General features: G+C 51.7%; 17 non-coding genes across 17 annotated transcripts; all 17 read left to right on the top strand.

Annotated features, from left to right (window-relative positions):
* The first annotated feature begins 6717 nt into the window (after window positions 1–6717).
* On the top strand, window positions 6718–6799 carry Trnal-aag (transfer RNA leucine (anticodon AAG)). The gene has a single exon. It is a non-coding gene; the product is annotated as a tRNA-Leu (tRNA).
* Window positions 6800–6872: 73 nt separating this feature from the next.
* On the top strand, window positions 6873–6954 carry Trnal-aag (transfer RNA leucine (anticodon AAG)). Its single transcript has one exon. It is a non-coding gene; the product is annotated as a tRNA-Leu (tRNA).
* A 73-nt stretch (window positions 6955–7027) lies between these two features.
* On the top strand, window positions 7028–7109 carry Trnal-aag (transfer RNA leucine (anticodon AAG)). Its single transcript has one exon. It is a non-coding gene; the product is annotated as a tRNA-Leu (tRNA).
* Window positions 7110–7181: 72 nt separating this feature from the next.
* Window positions 7182–7263, top strand: Trnal-aag (transfer RNA leucine (anticodon AAG)). Its single transcript has one exon. It is a non-coding gene; the product is annotated as a tRNA-Leu (tRNA).
* Window positions 7264–7335: 72 nt separating this feature from the next.
* Window positions 7336–7417, top strand: Trnal-aag (transfer RNA leucine (anticodon AAG)). Its single transcript has one exon. It is a non-coding gene; the product is annotated as a tRNA-Leu (tRNA).
* A 72-nt stretch (window positions 7418–7489) lies between these two features.
* On the top strand, window positions 7490–7571 carry Trnaf-aaa (transfer RNA phenylalanine (anticodon AAA)). Its single transcript has one exon. It is a non-coding gene; the product is annotated as a tRNA-Phe (tRNA).
* A 5636-nt stretch (window positions 7572–13207) lies between these two features.
* Trnal-aag (transfer RNA leucine (anticodon AAG)) lies at window positions 13208–13288 on the top strand. Its single transcript has one exon. It is a non-coding gene; the product is annotated as a tRNA-Leu (tRNA).
* A 72-nt stretch (window positions 13289–13360) lies between these two features.
* Trnal-aag (transfer RNA leucine (anticodon AAG)) lies at window positions 13361–13442 on the top strand. The gene has a single exon. It is a non-coding gene; the product is annotated as a tRNA-Leu (tRNA).
* Window positions 13443–13514: 72 nt separating this feature from the next.
* Window positions 13515–13596, top strand: Trnal-aag (transfer RNA leucine (anticodon AAG)). The gene has a single exon. It is a non-coding gene; the product is annotated as a tRNA-Leu (tRNA).
* A 5218-nt stretch (window positions 13597–18814) lies between these two features.
* Window positions 18815–18896, top strand: Trnal-aag (transfer RNA leucine (anticodon AAG)). Its single transcript has one exon. It is a non-coding gene; the product is annotated as a tRNA-Leu (tRNA).
* A 73-nt stretch (window positions 18897–18969) lies between these two features.
* Trnal-aag (transfer RNA leucine (anticodon AAG)) lies at window positions 18970–19051 on the top strand. Its single transcript has one exon. It is a non-coding gene; the product is annotated as a tRNA-Leu (tRNA).
* A 72-nt stretch (window positions 19052–19123) lies between these two features.
* On the top strand, window positions 19124–19205 carry Trnal-aag (transfer RNA leucine (anticodon AAG)). The gene has a single exon. It is a non-coding gene; the product is annotated as a tRNA-Leu (tRNA).
* Window positions 19206–19277: 72 nt separating this feature from the next.
* On the top strand, window positions 19278–19359 carry Trnal-aag (transfer RNA leucine (anticodon AAG)). Its single transcript has one exon. It is a non-coding gene; the product is annotated as a tRNA-Leu (tRNA).
* Window positions 19360–19433: 74 nt separating this feature from the next.
* Window positions 19434–19515, top strand: Trnal-aag (transfer RNA leucine (anticodon AAG)). The gene has a single exon. It is a non-coding gene; the product is annotated as a tRNA-Leu (tRNA).
* Window positions 19516–19588: 73 nt separating this feature from the next.
* On the top strand, window positions 19589–19670 carry Trnal-aag (transfer RNA leucine (anticodon AAG)). Its single transcript has one exon. It is a non-coding gene; the product is annotated as a tRNA-Leu (tRNA).
* Window positions 19671–19743: 73 nt separating this feature from the next.
* Trnal-aag (transfer RNA leucine (anticodon AAG)) lies at window positions 19744–19825 on the top strand. Its single transcript has one exon. It is a non-coding gene; the product is annotated as a tRNA-Leu (tRNA).
* A 224-nt stretch (window positions 19826–20049) lies between these two features.
* Trnal-uag (transfer RNA leucine (anticodon UAG)) lies at window positions 20050–20131 on the top strand. The gene has a single exon. It is a non-coding gene; the product is annotated as a tRNA-Leu (tRNA).
* The last annotated feature ends 3052 nt before the right edge of the window (window positions 20132–23183 follow it).

Here is a 23183-nt window from a genome sequence, read left to right as displayed (position 1 = left end):
TTAAGCGCGCTGAAAATGCCATGCTATGCGCCACCAACGAACGACGTTCCCCGACTGCGCGCCGACGAGCGCCCTCTGCCATGGAGGAAGGAAACCCTCTGCACAAGCTCATGTTTCCTGATGTATTGCCAGATGGCGTCCATGTCTCACGCAGCGCCTCCTCAATTTTATCAATGCCAGCCAGATGCGGCCGATTCAACATAAAGGAAGCGCTGTCTGAGGCAGGGCAAAACATAAATGGCCGCTGATGAAATAATGCGGTAAAATGAAATCTGTTCAAACAAACCTCCATTGCATTTATCATGCCAGGACGGAATGGTACGAGAACAGCATCACGGGTGGGCGCGGATCAGACCAGCACTCTTGTAGCACGGCCGTTAGAAGACTATCGTCTTTCGACGACATTTGCAGCGAAGCACGCAGATACGCGGCATTTTTTTATATCAGAGGCTCCGGCAACAGTCACCAACACCGCACGCATTTTGAGCGAACGCGGGCAAAACGCCGATGGCGTCGACAACATTTCTGCGTGTTGCCGATGCTGCTGCATGTCCAAGTTTATACAGCTGATAACGCTAATATCATTACTCCGTATAGCTCTCTACAAGTTTGCTATCGCAATTGATGCTTCGCCTTTCAGGTGAAACTGCGACAACTTTTTTCATTACGAAGTTGTGGTACGTCATGCAGACGTTGTTTTGTTCAAGGGTAAATGTGCAAAGGTTGCACAGAGTGTTCGCCGTTTTATTGCGATAGCAATTATATGGACACTCCAAAGCAGATTTCTGCCGTCGCCGTCGCCGTGAGGTTCCGTATGACGTCAATGGAGATCAAATCGTTGCCGCGCGCCGCCGAACGCTGTGTGTGCGAGTGAAAGGGCGCGAGGGACGCGCGCTTTCACGGGGAGTGAACGCTCGGCGGAGAACAAACGCGCGTTCTGCACCGTGCTCCCTTAAGGGCTGCAGAAGTAGGCGTCTCTTTCCTCCTTTACAATCACCATATATTTAGAGCAAACGCGCCTTCTTCCGACGCGCGAAAGGCCGAGGGGGGAGGACGAGGGAAGGGAGGCGACGTTTAGCTGCGGCACCAAGTGCCTATTTATATCAGAGGCTCCGGCAACAGTCACCAACGCCGCACGCATTTTGTGCGAACGCGGGCAAAACGCCGACGGCGTCGACAACAGTTCTGCGTGTTGCTGGTGCTGCTGCATGTCCAAGTTTATACAGCTGATAAAGCTACTATCATTACTCCGTATAGCTCTCTACAAATTTGCTATCGCAATTGATGCTTCGCCTTTCAGGTGAAACTGCGACAACTTTTTATCTCGCACTCTAACTGGGAAAGATGTAGCCGAACAAATCTGTTCAGGCGGGTGAAGGAAGGTGGCCTGGGCTTGGCGCATCTTTTTGTACGACAGCTTGTCAATAGATTTTTCTTTTTTCGAGATGTGCGTGATCCTTTTCTGCGTACGGTATTACAGCTCAGATTAAGAGCTGCGCTGCCGGCACTGATTGTTAGTAACAACAGTATGCCAGGAACGATTCGCGGCTGTTTTAAAGAAGTAGTCTATAGTGTGCGCTTTCTTTCAGTGCGTTTTATTGCGATAGCAATTATATGGATACTCAAAAGAAGATTTCTGCCGTAGCCGTCGCCGTCGCCATGAGGTTCCGTATGACGTCAATGGAGATGAAATCGTCGTCGCGCGCCGAACGATGTATATGCGAATGAAAGGGCGCGAGGGGCGCGCGCTTTCACGGGGAGTGAACGCACGGCGGAGAACAAACGCACGTTCTGCGCCGTGCTCCCTTAAGGGCTGCAGAAGTAGGCGTCTCTTTCCTCCTTTACAATCACCATATATGTAGAGCAAACGCGACTTCTTCCGACGCGCGAGAGGCCGTGGGGTAGGGGGGGGGGAGGGAGGCGACGTTTAGCTGCGGCATCAAGTGCCTATTTATATCAGAGAGAGAGAGAGAGAGAGAGATAAATGAGATGCGAAAGGCAGGGAGGTTAACCGGAAGGTAAATATCCAGTTTGCTACCCTACACTGGGGAAGGGGTAAGGGGAGACAGAAAGATAAAGAAAATGCACACACCTAGAGAGGTAGATAAAGAAAAGAAAAAAAACACACACACACATACACGCACACACAAAGGAACTCAGAAGCGTCACAGTCGTTCAAACAGGTCGCTTGACCGGAGGAACTTCAGTAGCGCCCTCGTCGCCTTCTGCTGTGAAGACCGTATCAGTCGGCATTCTAAAATCGTCTGCTCTGAAAGCGGCCGGTCGTCGAGGCGTGCCAACTCCGTTACGAGCGACTGTCTCTGGTAGCTGTAGCGGGGACAATGACACAGGATATGTTGGAGTGTTTCCTCCAAGGGTTTGGCCAGCTGCCATTCGCCAAACACAATCCGGCGAATTGACTGGTCTACATTCGAAACCAGCATGGAAGAAGCTTGTCGCAACGGTCTCCCTTCTGGCCTTCAGCAAGCTATCAAGGAGGCAACGCAGAATGCGATGTGCACGCTGAAATGCAATCCAAGGTTCTCCGAATCCGACGTGGAGTTATAGCGACTCCGTGCGATTCGTCGGCGGGCCGAGCGAAGATACCGACGCACTAAGTCCATCCATGATCTCAGAATAGCCAGACGCACGCAAAAGAAAATCCAGCGCCGAATGGCCAAACTGGAATCTCAACGGTGGGCAAAATTTTGTGAATCCCTAGACCCCCGAAAATGTCTTTCTCACATATGGAGAACCGTGCGAGGCCTACGTACGTCTCCCGAACAACGCGTGCCATTCAAAGCCTTGGCACTTTTCCAACGTCGAGAGGACATCGAGGTAGCGGAAGATTTCTGCAGAAAGATTGCAGGTCAATCAACCTACACAGGCCCCCTTGGTACGGATAGCATTGAGCCGCATACACGGGACTCACGCATGGACTTGCCTTTCACCACCGAGGAGCTTGATGCGGCTCTTGCTTTGTGTAATCGGCCGTCGTCTCCTGGACCAGATGGCATATCGTACCGCATCTTGTGCCACCTGGGTGAGCGAGCGCGAAATGCCTTGCTGGATATATTCAATGAATCCTGGCAGGATGGAAACGTTCCTCAAGAATGGAAGACAAGCCGCCTGGTGCCACTCCTCAAACCTGGCAAGTCACCACTCGAGCTCGCGTCATACCGCCCAATCGCGCTGGCAAGTTGCGTAGGGAAGGTGATGGAACGCATGATCCTTGCCAGATTGGAGTGGTACCTGGAACGCTACCAAGTTTATCCAAATGCTATGGCCGGCTTTCGACGTCTCCGCTCCTCCATCGATAACGTCATCGATCTGGTCACTTACGTGCAACATCAAAAGAGATGTAAACGATTATCGGTCGCTATGTTTCTGGACGTAAAAGGAGCTTATGACAATGTTGCTCATGATGCCATACTTGATGCTCTGGAATCGGTTGGCCTTGGTGGCCGCGTGTACCGGTGGACCCGCAACTACTTACACATGAGGCCATTCTTTGTGCAGACCGAGTACGGTCCGACGTCTCAACACTGCACATACCGTGGTGTTCCTCAAGGTGGCGTTTTGAGTCCCACACTATTCAACCTTGTTCTTGTCGGTCTCGTGGAACGCATACCAAATGCTGTCCATATATCAATGTATGCCGATGACATCTGCGTGTGGACGTCAGGTGTAACACGTCCTCAGGTGCGCGCGAGACTTCAAAAATCTGCGACATCAATTTCGGCGTATCTCAGCGAACAAGGCCTCCAGATTTCACCTCAGAAATGTGCGCTGGTCGCGTTTACGCGGAAGTCAATGACGCCTTACGCCATATCCATCAATGGGCAAAACATCTGTTACACCAGGACGCATAGATTCTTAGGGGTGATCATTGATCGAGACCTCAACTGGAGCCCCCATGTGACCTACCTGAAGAAGCGCCTATTGGCCATTTCACACGTTTTCAAGTTTCTTGGAGGGAAAACGTGGGGAGCGTCAGTACACGCAATGTTACAACTATACAGGGCACTGTTTCTCGGATATCTGAGATACAGCTTACCTGTACTGAGCAATACCTGCAGAAGCAACATCCGCACAATCGAAAGTGCTCAGGCGCAGGCACTAAGGGTTTGTCTTGGATTGCCACGATGCACATCGACAACGGAAACAATTGCAATAGCTCAAGATTACCCAGTGACAACTCATATGACATTGGAAGTGCTCAGAGCACACATCAGGCACATTGCCCGCTCCCCTTTCCATCACCTCGCCACTCTGCCGAATGACCGACCCAATGCCTCCTTTTGCCAGGTGATATCGGCGTACCGTGACTGCCTCCCTCGAGATTATACGCCTGCCGAGAGACTGCTATCACCTCCTTGGTGTTTGGCTCGTCCACAAGTTCGACTCTCGGTACCAGGGATTCGAACAAAAGCAGGACTCTCGTCCCCAGCTCTCAAGCAGCTATCTCTCCTCATGCTGCACGAGACATACAAGGACCATTTTCACATTTACACTGATGGCTCGACAACTCTTGACGGATCTACAGGGGCTACAATCTTCCCCGCAAAAGCTGTGACCCTTCAGTTTCAAACTTCTCACCGGACAACGTCGACTGCGGCGGAGCTTGCTGCACTTCGCTGCGCACTTCACATAATTCACGAAGACTTACCACGAAGATGGAGCATATTTACAGATTCAAAGGCCGCCCTGCATTGTCTGCTATCCGCTCTACGTCGTGGACAACAAGACCAACTTGTGCTGGAAATAAGGCAGCTTTGTCACCAACTGGCAGAAAAAGGACATGACATCACTTTTCAGTGGCTCCCAGGCCACTGCGGCATCATGGGCAACGAACAGGCCGATGAAGCTGCGAGGAGGGCTCACGAAAATGCTGTGAAGGAACCCATCCCGCTATCAAGAGCCGATGCAGTAACAAAGCTTCGCATAATCGCGCGTGATTCCACACGAGCCATGTGGAACACACCTGGTTTCCAACATACTCGACTGCACCGCCTGGACCCATCCCTCCGACTACGCATTCCATCTGGACTTCCTCGAATAGAGACAACTGCTCTCTGCCGACTGTGGCTTGGAGTATCCTTTACGAATGCTTTTGCTTGTCGCATCGGAATGGCCGACAGTGCTGCCTGTGATACTTGCGGCAGCGAGGAAAATTTATATCAGAGGCTCCGGCAACAGTCACCAACGCCGCACGCATTTTGAGCGAACGCGGGCAAAACGCCGACGGCGTCGACAACAGTTCTGCGTGTTGCCGGTGCTGCTGCATGTCCAAGTTTATACAGCTGATAAAGCTAATATCATTACTCCGTATAGCTCTCTACAAATTTGCTATCGCAATTGATGCTTCGCCTTTCAGGTGAAACTGCGACAACTTTTTTCTTTCGATTATTTATCCGGCGTGAAAAGAAAGACATTATATGAAGATGTGTGCGATATTGTATTTCCTGTGCCATTGTACAGAGCGATATACAGTGGAGGACCAGGACAGGATGTCCTTAAACGGGTGAAAAGAATGGAGGTGCCTACTGGGGCAAAAACATTCTTTTTTAGGCTACACACAGGAACACTGTCAGTGAAGACATTCATGGAAGAACGCGGCTTCCTTGTACCATGGGGCCCACTCTGCTTGATTTGCAAGCAACCTGAAACTGTAGATCATGTGTTCTTGCATTGCTGGGAAGGTGTATACTTCTCGGACGTCCTAAAACGGACAATCAAGAAGGAGTTTCCGTTGAATCCGCATGGGATCAGGTACTTACCGATTGAGAATGAGGACGGGGTTCCATACGACCTAATTGTGCTCAATGGCCTCCACTGTTTATGGCGGGCACGAATGGCTGGGTACCATTGCGACCCAGATGCTAGGCCTGCTCGTACTTATTTTCGAGAAAGTATGTCTCGTTTCATTGAAATTAAGAAAATAAAAGATTGTGTACCTGATTGGCTGTCGAGGATAGAACCTCTGACAGCTTTAAAAGAAGTTTAGTTTGACAACGCCAGTCCATGTTGGGCTGATGGCTTACGTGTTTTTTCTGTATAATCTGTAGGTGTTATTATTGCGATAGCAATTATACGGACACTCAAAAGCAGATTTCTGCCGTCGGCGTCGCCGTCGCCGTGAGGTTCCGTATGGCGTCAATGGAGATGAAATCGTCGCCGCGCGTCGAACGCTGTATGTGCGAGTGAAAGGGCGCGAGGGGCGCGCGCTTTCACGGGGAGTGAACGCACGGCGGAGAACAAACGCGCGTTCTGCGCCCTGCTCGCTTAAGGGCTGCAGAAGTAGGCGTCTCTTTCCTCCTTTACAATCACCATATATGTAGAGCAAACGCGCCTTCTTCCGACGCGCGAGAAGCCGTGGGGGAGGGGGAGGGAAGGGAGGCGACGTTTAGCTGCGGCACCAAGTGCATATTTATATCAGAGGCTCCGGCAACAGTCACCAACGCCGCACGCATTTTGTGCGAACGCGGGCAAAACGCCGACGGCATCCACAACAGTTCTGCTTGTTGCCGGTGCTGCTGCATGTCCAAGTTTATACAGCTGATAAAGCTAATATCATTACTCCGTATAGCTCTCTACAAATTTGCTATCGCAATTGATGCTTCGCCTGTCAGGTGAATCTGCGACAACTTTTTTTTGTGATGTCTGTTTCTATACTGAGTATTCTGTACATTATCAAAGACCGGCAATAAAAAAAAAAGTAGCGTGGCCGAGCGGTCTAAGGCGCTGGTTTAAGGCACCAGTCTCCTCGGAGGCGTGGGTTCGAATCCCACCACTGCCATGTTGTGTGACTTTTTTTTGCGTGCGCTCTTCGGCAAAAAGCGCACGCGACCGTGACTCGGTAGGAGAACCTTGGTAGCGTGGCCGAGCGGTCTAAGGCGCTGTTTTAAGGCACCAGTCTCCTCGGAGGCGTGGGTTCGAATCCCACCGCTGCCATATTGTGTCACTTTTTTTTACGTGCGCTCTTCGGCAAAAAGCGCACGCGACCGTGACTCGGTAGGAGAACCTTGGTAGCGTGGCCGAGCGGTCTAAGGCGCTGGTTTAAGGCACCAGTCTCCTCGGAGGCGTGGGTTCGAATCCCACCGCTGCCATATTGTGTCAATTTTTCTACGTGCGCTCTTCGGCAAAAAGCGCACGCGACCGTCACTCGGCAGGAGAACAGTGGTAGCGTGGCCGAGCGGTCTAAGGCGCTGGTTTAAGGCACCAGTCTCCTCGGAGGCGTGGTTTCGAATCCCACCGCTGCCATATTGTGTCAATTTTTCTACGTGCGCTCTTCGGCAAAAAGCGCACGCGACCGTCACTCGGCAGGAGAACAGTGGTAGCGTGGCCGAGCGGTCTAAGGCGCTGGTTTAAGGCACCAGTCTCCTCGGAGGCGTGGGCTCGAATCCCACCGCTGCCATATTGTGTCAATTTTTCTACGTGCGCTCTTCGGCAAAAAGCGCACGCGACCGTCACTCGGCAGGAGAACAGTGGTAGCGTGGCCGAGCGGTCTAAGGCGCTGGTTTAAAGCACCAGTCTCCTCGGAGGCGTGGTTTCGAATACCACCGCTGCCATATTGTGTCACTTTTTATTGCGATAGCAATTATATGGACGCAGATTTCTGCCGTCGGCGTCGCCGTCGCCGTCGCCGTGAGGTTCCGTATGACGTCAATGGAGATGAAATCGTCGCCGCGCGCCGCCGAACGCTGTATGTGCGAGTGAAAGGGCGCGAGGGACGCGCGCTTTCACGAGGAGTGAACGCACGGCGGAGAACAAACGCGCGTTCTGTGCCGTGCTCCCTTAAGGGCTGCAGAAGTAGGCGTCTCTTTCCTCCTTTACAATCACCATATATGTAGAGCAAACGCGCCTTCTTCTGACGCACGAAAGGCCGTGGGGGGGGGGGGGGGGAGGCAGGGAAGGGAGGCGACGTTTAGCTGCGGCACCAAGTGCCTATTTATTTCAGAGGCTCCGGCAACAGTCACCAACGCCGCACGCATTTTGTGCGAACGCGGGCAAAACGCCGACGGCGTCGACAACAGTGCTGTGTGTTGCCGGTGCTGCTGCATGTCCAAGTTTGTACAGCGGATAAAACTACTATCCTTACTCCGTATAGCTCTCTACTAAGTTGCTATCGCAATTGATGCTTCGCCTTTCGGGTGAAACTGCGACAACTTTTTTTTTTTACGTGCGCTCTTCGGCAAAAAGCGCACGCGACCGTGACTCGGCAGGAGAACAGTGGTAGCGTGGCCGAGCGAGATTCTGCTTCCGGCCACCGAGCGTGACGGACGCATGATGACGGGCTCCGTAGGAGCGGCTTCAGCGGCCCAGAGCAGCCGCGGTAACAGGAGTGTCGTTGCGGACAACGAGTACCAAGTTGTTTTGCCGAGTTTGCAAACGGGGCGTTTTGTTGTGAACACCGTTTTTTTACATTGTGATATCAGGGCCCGCCCATACCGGGTGGAAGATTTCCGCGATGCGCTCGCCCCGTTATCGCTCCTGCCGGAAGTGGTGGCTCTCGGGGCCTACCGTATGAGCCATGTTTGGGCCGTGACCTTCAGGGACGACGAAGCGGTGAAGAAGATCGTCAGCGTTGGTGAGCTGCAGGTCAAAAAGGGCCGATGCCTCGTCATTGACCCCGCCAACCAGGATGTGCGCTTGAAAGTGCATTGGCTGCTGCACACCGTTCCCGACGAGGACGTGCGTCTTGCCTTTGCGCCGTTCGGAAAGGTCACGGACGTCGCCCGCGAGCGGTGGCGTGTTCATGGCGTGGCGGATAAGAACTCGACTACAAGACTGGTTACGCTGAAGTTGAAGCCGGGCGTAACGCTGGTCGACCTGCCACATCAGGTGAGCGTCTCCGGCGAGCTGGCTCTCGTGGTTGTGCCGGGCAGGGCCCCACTCTGCCTGCGCTGCCGCGGAACGGGCCATATTCGTCGCGACTGCCGCATACCGCGGTGTGGTGCGTGCCGACGCTTCGGTCACGAAGAGAGTCAGTGCGAGCGGACGTACGCTAGCGTGACCGGACCCGTGAGCAACGACGACAACTGCGCCCTACTCATGGATGAGGCGGACATGGAAGACACATCGTCCACGGCTAAGGAAGCAGCTGGCGAGGTGGCAAAGACGGAGGCACGACTCGAGAAACAGGGGCAACACGTCGATGAGGCCGTCGCCACTCATCAAGAGAAGGCAGAGGACAGTGTAGCTGTGACGAACGCTGAGGTAAAGAGCCTACCTGAACCGGGAGCGACCTCCACCCCCCCCCTGATCCTGAGGGCATGGACACCCATACCGGGCTCGCTAACTTGCAGGCGGGGAAACGACCACACGACCAGGCCAATAGCCTGGCTACGCTACAAGAAAGCAATGGCGGAGACGAGCCACCGCCGAAAACGCCAGGTATGAGGCGACCAACCCTGAAGCTGCGGCCGAACATTACGGACGATCCACGGCAGGCGGGTAAACCGCCTCCGTAATTTTGCACTGTCTACAGCTTAGGCGGGTAGGGGGGTTGGTGAGTGCAATGGCCGTCATCCTGAGCACTATCCTTTTTAGATACGTGTCAGGAACGGGAGCTCAAGTTGCATTTGAGTGTTTCTTAGAGAGGTCGAGTTGTGTTTGCTTTTGTGGCTCTCGACGCGGTTATCGGCGCATCATTATGAACACGCGTCCTTGGGTAACTGATGGGCACTCTTCTGCCGTTTAGTCATGGCGGCCAATATTGAAGGAACGCTACGTGTAGCCACTTTAAATGTACGAGGGCTCAGCGCAAGAAGGCGACAATGTCAGCTAAGTCGTCTACTCTTAGATAATGACTTGCATCTTGTGGGAATCCAAGAGACCAAAATAGAGAGCCAAGAGCTAACCGACAGAATGGTGTCCAATTTTCGTACTCACTTTGATGTGTGTGTTTCTCACGCTGTTGGTGGATCAGGTGGTTGCGCTATATTCATTCGAAGAAACTTTGGCATTTGTGTGCAATCAGTGTTTTCGTGTGAAACTGGGCGCCTTTCAGTGGCTGATTTTTGTTTTTGCGATAAGGATTTCCGTGTCATTTGTGTCTACGCACCGAATATCGAAACAGACCGGCGATCCTTCTTTGAGCGTCTTGAAACGTACGTAAACTGTCAGAAGGTGGTAATACTGCTGGGCGATTTTAACTGTGTGTGCACTGCCGACGATCGCGCAAAATGTTCACACGTTCGCGACAAGAGTGCTGAATTGCTAAATGAGGTGGTGCACGATTATGACTTGGAAGATGTCGGCAGTGTCTTCGCCAGCGGTACTCACCCGCAGTTTACCCACTTCCAGCGTGATAGCCACGCTCGGCTAGATAGATTATATGTGTCAGCCGAATTGGTGCCTTTGTGTAGTGAATATGATGTGCAACCCATTGCTTATAGCGATCACTGCTTAGTAACTGCCACCTTTGGGAAAAGACAGATCAAACACACCTTTAATTGGGACCTCTGGAAATTGAACGTGCAGTTGTTGGGTGACGATGGTTTCGTTGATGCTGTTGCGAAGGAACTAGAAAGCCTGAGTTCAGTCCAACTAGAAAGCTTCGCCATTAAATGGGAAGAATTTAAACAGAAAGTAAAAACTATGGCTATTGAAAGAAGCAGTGTACTTAGGCATAACCTGAAACAGGCAGAAACGAACCTTCGCCAGCAACTGCAATTTTTCATCAGCATGGAAAGTGCCCAGCCTGGTGTGTATACTAAGGAAATAAAGGAAGTGAAAACCGAACTCGAAAGGATAGACTCTGAGAAGTACAAAGCGGCCGTTGTGCGATCAAGGTCTGAGAAGCTGTGGGCGGGAGAAGCGCCAACAAAACGAGCCTCTCTCAGACGAGAAAGGGTACGCATGTCGGAAGGAAATCCGCCAGATAGCTAAAGGCAATGATATCACGTCGACCAAAAACGACATCAAGCAAGGGATCGCCGATCACTTCAAAGCCTTCTTAGGTCAACCACGCGAACCTGAAGATGGCTACCAGACGGAATTCCTTTCATTGATGCCAAGGCTAGATGAAGAAGTTAAGACACGGCTTAGAACATCCCATTACCCTGAGTGAGATAGAGTGCGCAATAGACGAGTTGGCCCCCGGTAAAGCACCTGGGCCTGATGGCTTAGGGGCCACTTTCTATAAAACTTTTAAGCCTGCGCTGGTTCATGTCCTCCAACTAGTGATTAGCGAAGCGTACGACCGAAAAAGATTGCCCTTGTCTTTCACAACATCGCATATCGTACTAATCCCGAAGAGTGATGATGAAAAGAAACGCTTGTTGCCTGGCTCATATCGCCCGATAACTCTAGCCAACGTTGACTATAAAATATTCACGAAAGTATTAGCAAAACGACTGCAAAGTGTCATCAAAACATTGGTAGGGCCGCACCAGACTTGTGGCATTAAAGGCCGCAGTATTACCACAAATGTACACGTGGCTCGAAGTGTGCTAGAGTGTTGCGATGCGATTGGCGATTACGTCGCGATGATGCTGATCGATTTGGCAAAAGCCTTCGACCTCGTCTCGCACAAGGCTCTGCTAGGCATACTTGAACATACAAATGTTGGCAGTGTGATAACGGAAGGTGTCACGATGGCTTACAAAGACTGCTCAACGCGAATTATTGTTAATGGGGAGCTCACCGATAGCTTTCGTGTGCTCTCGTCGGTGCGTCAAGGATGCCCGCTTTCGCCCCTTCTTTTTGCTGCTTATCTCGAGCCACTCTGTTTGGCCATTAAAAACAACGAACGCATAGCAGGCTATCGACTACAGGCGGCACATGTTAAAATATTGGCGTATGCAGACGACATCGCTATTTTCTGCAAAGATAAAGCGAGCATTAAAGAGGCAACTGCTATAGTCGAAAAGTTTTGCGATTCAACTGGAGCCCAGATAAACTGGGATAAAAGTTATGGCTTCTGGCATGGGAGTTGGGAAGACACGCCGGAGACCTTTTCTCGATTGAATTGGTCAAGGTTACCTACACAGTACCTGGGGGTACCTCTCGGAAACTACCGTGAGCCCGAACCGTACTGGCTCGACCAAGTTTCGAGAGCAAAGGAAAAGGCTGACGGTTGGAGAGGCAAGCAATTGTCAATGTTTTCTAGAGCCACCGTTTGCAACCTTTTTTTAGTTTCCAAGATATGGTATGTTATGAATGTGTTGTGTGCTGCGCGGGTAAGCGTACAAAAAATTCACCGCATTTTCGCCACTTTCATTTGGGCCTCTACCTGGGAGAGGACGAGTCGAACAAATTTGTTTTTCCCGGTCAAGAAAGGTGGGCTTGGTCTGGTTCACTTGTTTTTACGACAATTTGTGTCACGCTTTGTGTTTCTGCGGGATCAAAATGATCTCTTTCTTCGAACGCTAATTCAAGTACGGCTGAGTAGACTTCTCCCGGGATTTGTTGTTTCGTCGGCTCAGAACATGCCGGGAACCGTGACTGGGTACCTGCGTGAAGTGGTGCTGGCGTATAGGATGTTGAATGTGCGTTTTTCGCAGCAGTATCTGTCCACTGTTACAAAAAACAAATTGTACAGAGATCTTGTGGACACGATGCTACCTGTACCTTTGTACCGTTCGCCACACCGTGGAGGCCCCGGACAGGACGTTTTAAAGAGAGTCAAGAAAATGCCAGTACGGCCATCGACTAAGTCTTTCTTTTCAAATTACATACAAACACACTTCCCGTTAAGACCTGGCTTCAGAGCAAGGGTATTTTCAACCCCTGGACAACTGACTGCTTTTTATGTAGAAAACCTGAAACAATAGAACATGTTTTCCTTGATTGCTGGGACCCGATCTTTCACTGGGACGTCCTGCAGAGAACGCTGAAGAAACAGTTACCTCTGGACCCGTATGGAATACGCTTCTTGCCAGTAGATTCCTCAGAGGAAGTACCGTATGACCTCATTATGGTCCTGGGCCTCCACGCGATGTGGAAAACTCGTATGCAATTTGAACATGCAGACATCGTTGTGATACCGGTGCGAGAACACTTCATTGAGAGTGTTGTTTACGTGAGAGACGCGTACAAAGTACTGCCTGATCCACCACAATGGATGTCTGTACTCGATGAACTGGTGTCAATGAAAAGATTTTAGTACTGTGCTAGCCAAAGTGTGGTTGGCACGTTTTATCATATTGTAAACCTTGATTTTGTGTGTCGAAGACGGCAATAAAGAAAAAAAAAAAAAAAAGGTAGCGTGGCCGAGCGGTCTAGGCGCTGGTTTAAGACACCAGTCTCCTCGGAGGCGTGGGCTCGAATCCCACCGCTGCCATATTGTGTCAATTTTTCTACGTGCGCTCTTCGGCAAAAAGCGCACGCGACCGTCACTCGGCAGGAGAACAGTGGTAGCGTGGCCGAGCGGTCTAAGGCGCTGGTTTAAGGCACCAGTCTCCTCGGAGGCGTGGTTTCGAATCCCACCGCTGCCATATTGTGTCACTTTTTTTACGTGTGCTCTTCGCCAAAAAGCGCACTTGACCGTCACTCGGCAGGAGAACAGTGGTAGCGTGGCCGAGCAGTCTAAGGCGCTGGTTTAAGGCACCAGTCTCCTCGGAGGCGTGGGTTCGAATCCCACCGCTGCCATGTTGTGTCACTTTTTTTACGTGCGCTCTTCGGCAAAAAGCGCACGCGACCGTGACTCGGCAGGAGAACAGTGGTAGCGTGGCCGAGGGATTCCACTTCCGGACACCGTAGCGAACGGTTACGGAATGTCTCGCTTCCAAGGGGCGGTTTCAGCGGCCCAGCAGGGCCGCGGTATCAGGCTTACGGAAACGTCTTCACAGGATCACCAACTTGTTTTGCCTCAGCTGCCATCAGGTACGACCGTGTGTAACACCATGTTTTTGCATGGTGATTTGAAGGCCCGGCCTTATCGTGTTGAACATTTTCGCGATGCGCTTGACCGCTATAAGCTTATGACGGAGGTGGTAGCACTCGGGGCCTATCAGATGAACCATGTTTGGGCCATAACATTCAAGGACGATGTCGGGAAAAGGAAGCTTTTGTCGGCGAAGGCGTTTAGCGTGAAGGAACATCGCTGTGTCGCGATTGATCCCTGCAACCAGGACATCAGAATGAAGCTTTACTGGCTGCTTCACACGACCCCCGACGAAGACGTCAGAGCAGCCCTGGCTCCATTCGGCACTGTGACCGAAATATCCAGGGAGAGGTGGCGAGTGCCCGGTTGCGGAGACAAAGGCTCTCACACGCGACTTGTATCCCTACGCTTAAAGGCTGGTATGACCATGGAAGACATCCCGCATCAGCTACGAGTATCAGAAGACCATGCACTCGTGATCGTGCCAGGCAGACCTCCGCTTTGCCTCCGGTGCCGCGGCACCGGCCATATACGGCGCGAGTGCCGTGTGCCACGTTGTGGGCTCTGTCGTCGTTTTGGCCACGACGAGACCCAATGCGTGCGAAGCTACGCTAACGTGACTGGGCCGGGCCGCAGTGACGCCATCGACGAGCACCTGATGGACCAGGCAGACGCGGAAGAGACTGCTGGAGGGGGTGGTGACCCACAAGGCAAGCAAGAGAAGCCAGTGGTCTCGGCTAGCGACAAGTGCCAACCTACCAAGGGCAGCAGTGAGGGTAGGGAAAGCGAAGCGCAAGGTGAACCGGCTGCGGAAAATGCGATGGTGTATGAAAGCGCAGACAATGCGGTGGATACCGAGGGCGTTCTACGACAGGGAAACCCTGGCGCGGCCGGACTCAATGCGTTTTGCGAGAAAAACAACCACGCCATCGCAGGTTCAAAGAGGCCCCTGGAAGTCACCGACGTGGATGGCACGCTTGAGCAAGACGACGGTGGTAGCAACGAAGGGCCGCCCTCGAAGGCCTCCGTTTTCCGCCGGTCTACGCTTAAGCCTAGACCAAACGTTCCGACAGACAGGAGGCAGACGCCGGCAGTTCACCCAGACAAGCAGACGACGCCGACAGTACCGCCAGACGGACGGCAAACGCCGGCGGTTCCCTCGGACGAGCGGCAGACGCCGGCAGTTCCCTCGGACGGGCGGCAGACGCCGGCCGTTCCCCCAGATAAGCAGACAACGCCGACAGTTCCTCCGCAGTAGCGGGGTGCTGTTCTCGTAGAACGCTAAGTTGTGACTCGGGTTTTTGGAACGATCGAGGTCAATGATGTGTGCCGAAGAGCGAGACGTCGTGGCTTCGTCGCATGCGACGGAGCTTATAAGAGCGCAGAGAATATCTGTAAGTTACACTACCTTTGATTCCATAAAGTTATTGTGTTATCGCTTGCTCTTCTCTTCCATGGCAAATAATCTTGGGCTAGCATTACGTATTGGCACGCTTAACGTACGCGGGTTAACGGCCAGACGGCGACAAGCCCAATTAAGTCGCCTGATGCTAGAAAATGACATAGACGTTCTTGCGGTTCAAGAAACTAAAATTGAAAGTGAAGAGCAAACGGACAAAATGGTCGATATTTTTAAATTGCGTTATAGCATTTGTGTTTGCCATGCGGTAGGCAAGGCCGGTGGCTGTCTTTTATTTTTGCGTAATTCAATAGGCATTGTTGAACAAAGTGTAATGACGGCCCAAGATGGGCGATTGGTACTGTGCGACTTCTCTTTAAATGATGTTGGTTGGCGAATGATCTGTGTGTACGCTCCGAACAATGTTTGTGATAGGAAAATATTTTTGACTATGTTGAGACGCTTCTGGAATGTGAAAGAAATATCGTCGTCCTCGGAGACTTTAATTGTGTATGCATGTCCGAAGATAGGGTGCCGAATACTGTAGTACGCGATAAAAGTGCACATCAACTCAACGCAATCATGGCAGGCTATGATTTAGTAGACGTGGGAAACGTTTTAAGCGGAAACAGTGTTCTTTTTACTCACTTTCAAGGTGAGAGTCACGCTCGACTAGACCGTCTATACGTATCAGCAAGCCTCGCGCGCACGGTCACTAGCTACACAGTAAAGCCATGTGAGCTTCAGTGACCACAGCCTGGTAACCTGTACAGTGGGCGAGAAGCTTAAAGGGTCTAACTTTAACTGGGAACTGTGGAAAATGAATGACACAATCTTAAGTGATGAATGTTTCGTAAAAACTGTAAAGGAAAAAATTGATGGGATGCAAATGGATGTCACATCAAACTATGCTGAGCTATGGGAGCAGTTCAAAATTGATGTGAAAGTGAGTGCAATCGAGAGGGCTTGCGTGATACGTCATAAAGCAAAACAAAGAGAGAAAGAACTACAAAACATGCTGGATTACTTTCTAAATGCGGAGTGCACAGTGCCGGGATTTTTTTCTAAGCAGATACGAGAACTTAAATGCGAACTTGAAACGTTGGACGCCGAAACTTATCAAGGGACTGCGATAAGAGCACGAGCCGATCGACTGTGGCTCGGAGAAACGCCAACTAAGCGGGCGCTCAGTGACGAAAAGAGTTACGCTTCTAAGAACATAATTAAAGAAATCTGGTTTAACGACGCAATGTCTAAAGACCAAGAAGTCATTCAGAAAGCTTTCGTTAAACACTACCGAGCTTTGCTGGGTAGGCAGGTGCCCGTTACGGTAGAGTTTGTTAACACTTTTCTAACGCTTCTGCCGAAACTAGAAGATGAAATTAAAGAGGGACTCGGAGCCCTATCACGGCTAAAGAAATTAAAGAAGCCATTGAAGACTTGGGTAAAGGAAGAGCGCCTGGACCTGACGGCCTAGGAGCTTCATTCTATAAAACTTTCAAGGTGGAACTAGCTGAGTTACTTTACTGTGTTGTTGCGGAAGCTCATGAAACTAAGCACTTGCCGCCATCATTCAGGAAAAGTCACGTCGTACTTATACCGAAATCCAATGAAGCGGTAAAGCTGCAATTCGTTAATGGATACAGGCCTATAAGCCTCACGAACGTGGATTACAAGATCTACATGAAAGTCCTTGGAAAAAGACTGCAGACAGTTATAAAGTTAATAGTAGGTCCTCACCAAACATGTGGTATCAAAAAAAGGACAATAATGTCGAATATTCACGTCGCTAGGAGTATATTGGAGTGTTGCGACGCAAACCTCGAACGTGTAGCAATGGTTCAATTAGACCTAGAAAAGCTTTCGACAGGGTTGCTCACAGCATACTCCTTGCAGTGTTAGAACACATCAATGTAGGAAAAGTGATTCAGGACGGAGTAGCCATGGCCTATCAGAAGTGTTCAGCTCACCTGGTAATCAACAAAAGAATTAGTGAAAATATACCAGTGTTATCCAGTGTGCGCCAGGGGTGCCCTTTGTCCCCTTTACTTTTTGCCATTTTTCTTGAACCTTTCTCTCTGAAAGTACGGGAAAACAAAAATATTCGCGGCTACCGTCTCTTAACGCAAGAGGTAAAAATATTAGCTTACGCAGATGACATCGCGCTTTTTTGCATTGATCAAGAGAGCATTCGGGAAGCAGTCAAAAATGCAAGAAGGTTTTGCGCTCTCACCGGGAGTGCCATAAGTTGGCAAAAAAGCTTAGGCTTTTGGCACGGTGAATGGGATAGCCGGCCTGCAATGGTCGAAACGATACCGTTCACTGATACGCCAGCCAGTTATCTTGGTGTTCCTTTAGAATACTATCGCGATACTACCACGCAATGGACCGAGCAAACCGAGCGGCTTAAAGCACAAACAACGAAGTGGGGTGGCAAGAATCTGTCAATATTCGCGAGAGCCACGGTGTGCAATGTGTTTCTTGTAGCCAAAGTGTATTACATGTTACAAGTTTTATGTATGTCGCGAGTGTGTGTACAGAAGTTGCACAGGGTGTTTGCTTTGTTCGTGTGGGGGTCCGGATGGGAGCGCACGAGCCGTTTGAATCTGTTTCATTCAGTGCAGAAAGGAGGTTTGGGGTTATCGCATTTGTTTTTGAAACAGATAGTGTCGCGATTCATATTCTTGCGAGATGAAAGCAATTGTTTTTTACGGTGCGTTATCCAGACGCGATTAGGTGACGCACTGCCAGAGTATGTAGTGACGTCATGTGCTAGAAGGAAAGTAGTTGTCCGAGGTTTTTTGTTCGAAGTGATAAGTGCTTTCCGTCTTTTAAAAGAGCACTTTTCTATGGAGTACCTTAGTACTGTCGCAGGAAAGCGATTATATAAGTATTTAATAAATGTAATGTGTCCCGTGCCAATATACCGTGCAATATATGCACTGGGGCGAGAGCAGAACGTGTTGAAGCGTGTTAAAGGAATGCCAGTAAGACCAACGACAAAAACCTTTTTCTTTATGCTACACACTGGCACGCTTCCTGTCAAGCCATGGCTGCAGGAGAAAGGGATCTTTGTACCCTGGAGTGTTAATTGCCACATCTGCAAGAAACCGGAAACAATTGAGCACATTTTTCTGGAGTGCTGGGATTCAGTCTTCCTTTGGGATATTCTACAAAGGACCATTAAGAAAGAATTCCCATTAGCACCCTTTGGAATCCGGTTTTTATCTTTTGATGAGACAGAAGGTGTGCCATGTGACATGGTGATGTTGCTCTGCATGCACAGCGTGTGGAAAACACGAATGGCGGTGCGAAATGAAGATGTACGCGCAAAACGGGCAAGAGAATATTTTATAGAAAACATCTTGTTTATTCGCGAAGTCTATAAAGTACTCAGTGAACCACCTGAGTGGTTACCTACCTTTGAACAGCTTGCAGCCATTAAGCTGTTTTAAACATTTACTGACAAGGTACACTTGCACCTAGAACTGTACTGTCTTTTTCTGTTTTGAATTCGAGGCGGTGAATTCCTGTTCGTTGTACATATGTTGTTATGGCAATAAAGAAAAAAAAATGAAAAAAAAGGTAGCGTAGCCGAGCGGTCTAAGGCGCTGGTTTAAGGCACCAGTCTCCTCGGAGGCGTGGGTTCGAATCCCACCGCTGCCATATTGTGTCACTTTTTTTTACGTGCGCTCTTCGGCAAAAAGCGCACGCGACCGTGACTCGGCAGGAGAACAGTGGTAGCGTGGCCGAGCGGTCTAAGGCGCTGGTTTAAGGCACCAGTCTCCTCGGAGGCGTGGGCTCGAATCCCACCGCTGCCATATTGTGTCACTTTTTCTACGTGCGCTCTTCGGCAAAAAGCGCACGCGACCGTCACTCGGCAGGAGAACAGTGGTAGCGTGGCCGAGCGATCTAAGGCGCTGGTTTAAGGCACCAGTCTCCTCGGAGGCGTGGGTTCGAATCCCACCGCTGCCATATTGTGTCACTTTTTTTACGTGCGCTCTTCGGCAAAAAGCGCACGCGACCGTCACTGTGCAGGAGAACAGTGGTAGTGTGGCCGAGCGGTCTAAGGCGCTGGTTTAAGGCACCAGTCTCCTCGGAGGCGTGGGTTCGAATCCCACCGCTGCCATATTGTGTCAATTTTTTGTTACGTGCGCTCTTCGGCAAAAAGCGCACACGACTGTCACTCGGCAGGAGAACAGTGGTAGTGTTGCCGAGCGGTCTAAGGCGCTGGTTTAAGGCACCAGTCTCCTCGGAGGCGTGGGTTCGAATCCCACCGCTGCCATATTGTGTCACTTTTTTTTACGTGCGCTCTTCGGCAAAAAGCGCACACGACTGTCACTCGGCAGGAGAACAGTGGTAGCGTGGCCGAGCGGTCTAAGGCGCTGGTTTAAGGCACCAGTCTCCTCGGACGCGTGGGTTCGAATCCCACCGCTGCCATATTGTGTCACTTTTTTTTACGTGCACTCTTCGGCAAAAAGCGCACGCGACCGTCACTCGGCAGGAGAACAGTGGTAGTGTGGCCGAGCGGTCTAAGGCGCTGGTTTAAGGCACCAGTCTCCTCGGAGGCGTGGGTTCGAATCCCACCGCTGCAATATTGTGTCACTTTTTTTTACGTGCGCTCTTCGGCAAAAAGCGCACACGACTGTCACTCGGCAGGAGAACAGTGGTAGTGTGGCCGAGCGGTCTAAGGCGCTGGTTTAAGGCACCAGTCTCCTCGGAGGCGTCGGCTCGTATCCCACCGCTGCCATATTGTGTCACTTTTTTTACGTGCGCTCTTCGGCAAAAAGCGCACGCGACCGTCACTCGGCAGAACAGTGGTAGCGTGGCCGAGCGGTCTAAGGCGCTGGTTTTAGGCACCAGTCTCCTCGGAGGCGTGGGCTCGAATCCCACCGCTGCCATGTTGTGTCACTTTTTTTACGTGCGCTCTTCGGCAAAAAGCGCACGCGACCGTCACTCGGCAGGAGAACAGTGGTAGCGTGGCCGAGATTCTGCTTCCGGCCACCGAGCGTTACGGTTCGTGAATCATGGCCTCTCCCGGCGCAGCGACAGCGGTCACTTTTGGCCGCGGAAACAGGACCAACGACGATGAGAAGGATTACCCTTTTATTTTGCCGCAACTGCCTAAAGGACGAGTGGCTACTAACACCGTGTTTTTACACGGGGATGTACTATCGGCCAAGAAAGTAAACGTACCACGGCACCAGCGGCCGGAGCGGTTACCTGGCCACAACGGGGCGCTGCTGTCTCGCTCCGCGCGCTTGGGTCGAGAGTACTGTGGGTGACGTTCAGCTTCTCCCTCACTCTCGCGCGGTGTCTTGTCACGCTTCATAAAATGCCTAGTGCGTCGTACGGTTGCTTTGCCGCTGGCGGTCGCGATGAAAGGGACCGTGCATAGCCGGGATTAAACACCTGGCGCTGTCGCGCAGCAGCCGACGGCCGCAGGGATTCAAACCCCGGCACGGTGAAAGAACAAAGACCTGCGCTGTTTTTTTTTTCTTGCCTATATTGACCTTATCTTTCAAACTAGTGTCTGTCGCCTACGTGCCTTGCTACTCGAATTTAGGCAACAATGCACAAGGCGCCGCAGCGGCGGCTAACGCGCGCTCTTTCACGCCAGTGCTATAACTTGAAGCCGCGCCTGCAGCAAAGCTGGGAGCTCCTCTATCGAGGGTGCTTTTCAGGCATTATTTCCCGCAGTGGGTTTAATATTTATATCAGGGATGACTCTGAAGACTGCTTTAAATGGCTGCTACAATACGTAGTCCATTATAAAGCTTTCTTCACAAAAGTACCGCCAGGAAGAGATGATTTGGAATAGGAGTAGGGAAATGTAGTCAATCATGAAAGGTAATCCACGCAAGCAGATAAAAGTGACATTTGGTGGTGTCACGCGGATCTCGGGAGTGTTTGCGCTATTTGCATAGGGAGACGTTAGCCGTGGTGGAAAGGCAAATATGACTTTATCACACCGAACATAGTTTACACATAGAAAAAGCTGAAATATACATAACCATCCAATAGCTCTCTAAACAAATATCCCTAAACGCTCACACTACCTTATCACTTCTTTTTGTGGTGCACCCGTCCGTGTTAAACAGTCTGCCCAAGCTGGCATCGCAGTCGATGTACAAATAAAACTCCCACAAGTCCGCTTCCGGTCTCGTGACGTCCGTAGCGTTGTTGAAGATCCTGAAGCCGTTGTCGACCTTGAGCGTGACAATTCCGCTGCCTCTGTAGAGCGACAGCGAGGCTTCCTTACAGCACCGCAGCACAATCCCCAAAAACCGTTTCATCGTTTCTTCACTCCTCACGTAAGCCTAGCTGACGCGTCGCTCGAGGACTCGCCTGACTTTTTCTTGTCCAGGGTGATCGTGTCGCAGTCTCTGGCGCTTGCGGCAGCCGGAGAACGTCGTAAAATGGATCTTGCATCTATTCTCTGCACGGCAAGGAAACCTTGACGGGCGCGAGCACAACCGGCCGCGCACGTCAGTCTGAGAACGTCAAAGGATGCACGTCAAGCCGCCGTGCCGCTAACGTGAACGTGCATTTTTTCCGCAGGCGTGAAAGAGCGCTCGTCAGCCGCCGCTGTGGCGCCTTCAGCGATGTCGCTTAAACTCGAGCAGCAAGGGACGTAGGCGACAGACACTAGTATGAAAGATAAGGTCAATATAGGCAAGAAAAAAAAACAGCGCAGGTCTTCGTTTTTTCACCGTGCCGGGGTTTGATTCCCTGCGGCCGTCGGCTGCTGCGCGACAGCGCCAGGTGTTTAATACCGGCTATGCACGGTCCCTTTCATCGCGACCGCCAGCAGCAAAGCAACCGCACGACGCACTAGGCATTTCATCAAGCGTGACAAGACATAGCGCGAGAGTGAGGGAGAAGCTTAACGCCACCCACAACACTCTCGACACTCTCGACCCAAGCGCGCGGAGCGAGACAGCAGCGCCCCGTTGTGGCCAGGCAGCCGCTCCGGCCGCCGGTGCCGTGGTCCGTTTACTTTCTTGGCCGATAGTACGTGCGAGACCATACAGGGTCGAGGACTTCAGAGACGCCCTACTGCCGACGGGCTTGCTGCCTTGCATGGTATGGATAGGGGCGTACCAGATCAATCACGTTGTGGCGGTGACCCTTAAGGATGCGACCACCACGAAACGGCTGGTGGCCCTAAAGGAACTTCAAGTGAAAGGGCGACGGTGCGTCATCGTCGACCCCCAGGACCAGCAGGTGAAGCTTCGGCTTCACTGGCTGCTGTATGGCGTTGCCGACGATGACGTCCGGACGGCGTTTGCGCCTTTCGGCAACGTGGACGAGGTAAGCCAGGAGAGGTGGCGTGTCCAAGGTATAGGGGACAAGACCTCTACCACGCGGACCGTGCTCCTCAAGCTGAAGACCGGCGTCAAGGTAGAGGACCTTCCACATCAGGTCCGAGTCGGCGGAGAGCTCGCTTTGGTGGTCGTTCCCGGTCGGCCCATGCTGTGCTTGCGCTGCCAGGGCCCTGGGCACGTCCGGCGAGAGTGTAAGGTGCCGCGCTGCTCCCGTTGCAGACGTTTTGGGCACGTCGACGCCGACTGCGTGAAGGCGTACGCTACAGCGACAGGCCCAGCAGTGAGTGAAGCGGCAGCCGAAAATCTGATGGATGCAGCAGAGGCTGAAGACGCCGCTAAGGGAGCCGGAGACCAAGTGCCGCCAGCGAAAACAAGTACCGTGACAGTGCCGGAGGGCACTGAAGCCAAGGTGGTCGAAGCCGCTGAGCAAGTGACTGGGCCGGCACGAGTCGGCACGGAAGCTGTCCTTGGAAAGGAAGGTGCGAGTGAAGGCGAAAGCGATGACGACGATTCAGAAATGGAACAGAGCGAGGCTGCCAACGACGGGGACCGGGCTGCTAGTCTCGGTGCAACCTTCAAGCGCCCCGAGACGACGCCGGAGACAAGGACAACGCAGCATCCAGCA

The sequence above is a fragment of the Dermacentor silvarum genome, chromosome 4 (genome assembly GCF_013339745.2).
Source record: "Dermacentor silvarum isolate Dsil-2018 chromosome 4, BIME_Dsil_1.4, whole genome shotgun sequence".
In the NCBI taxonomy this organism is placed as follows: Eukaryota; Metazoa; Arthropoda; class Arachnida; order Ixodida; family Ixodidae; genus Dermacentor; species Dermacentor silvarum.
Note: the sequence above shows the minus strand (reverse complement) of the source record. Positions and strands in the feature narration are given on the sequence as shown.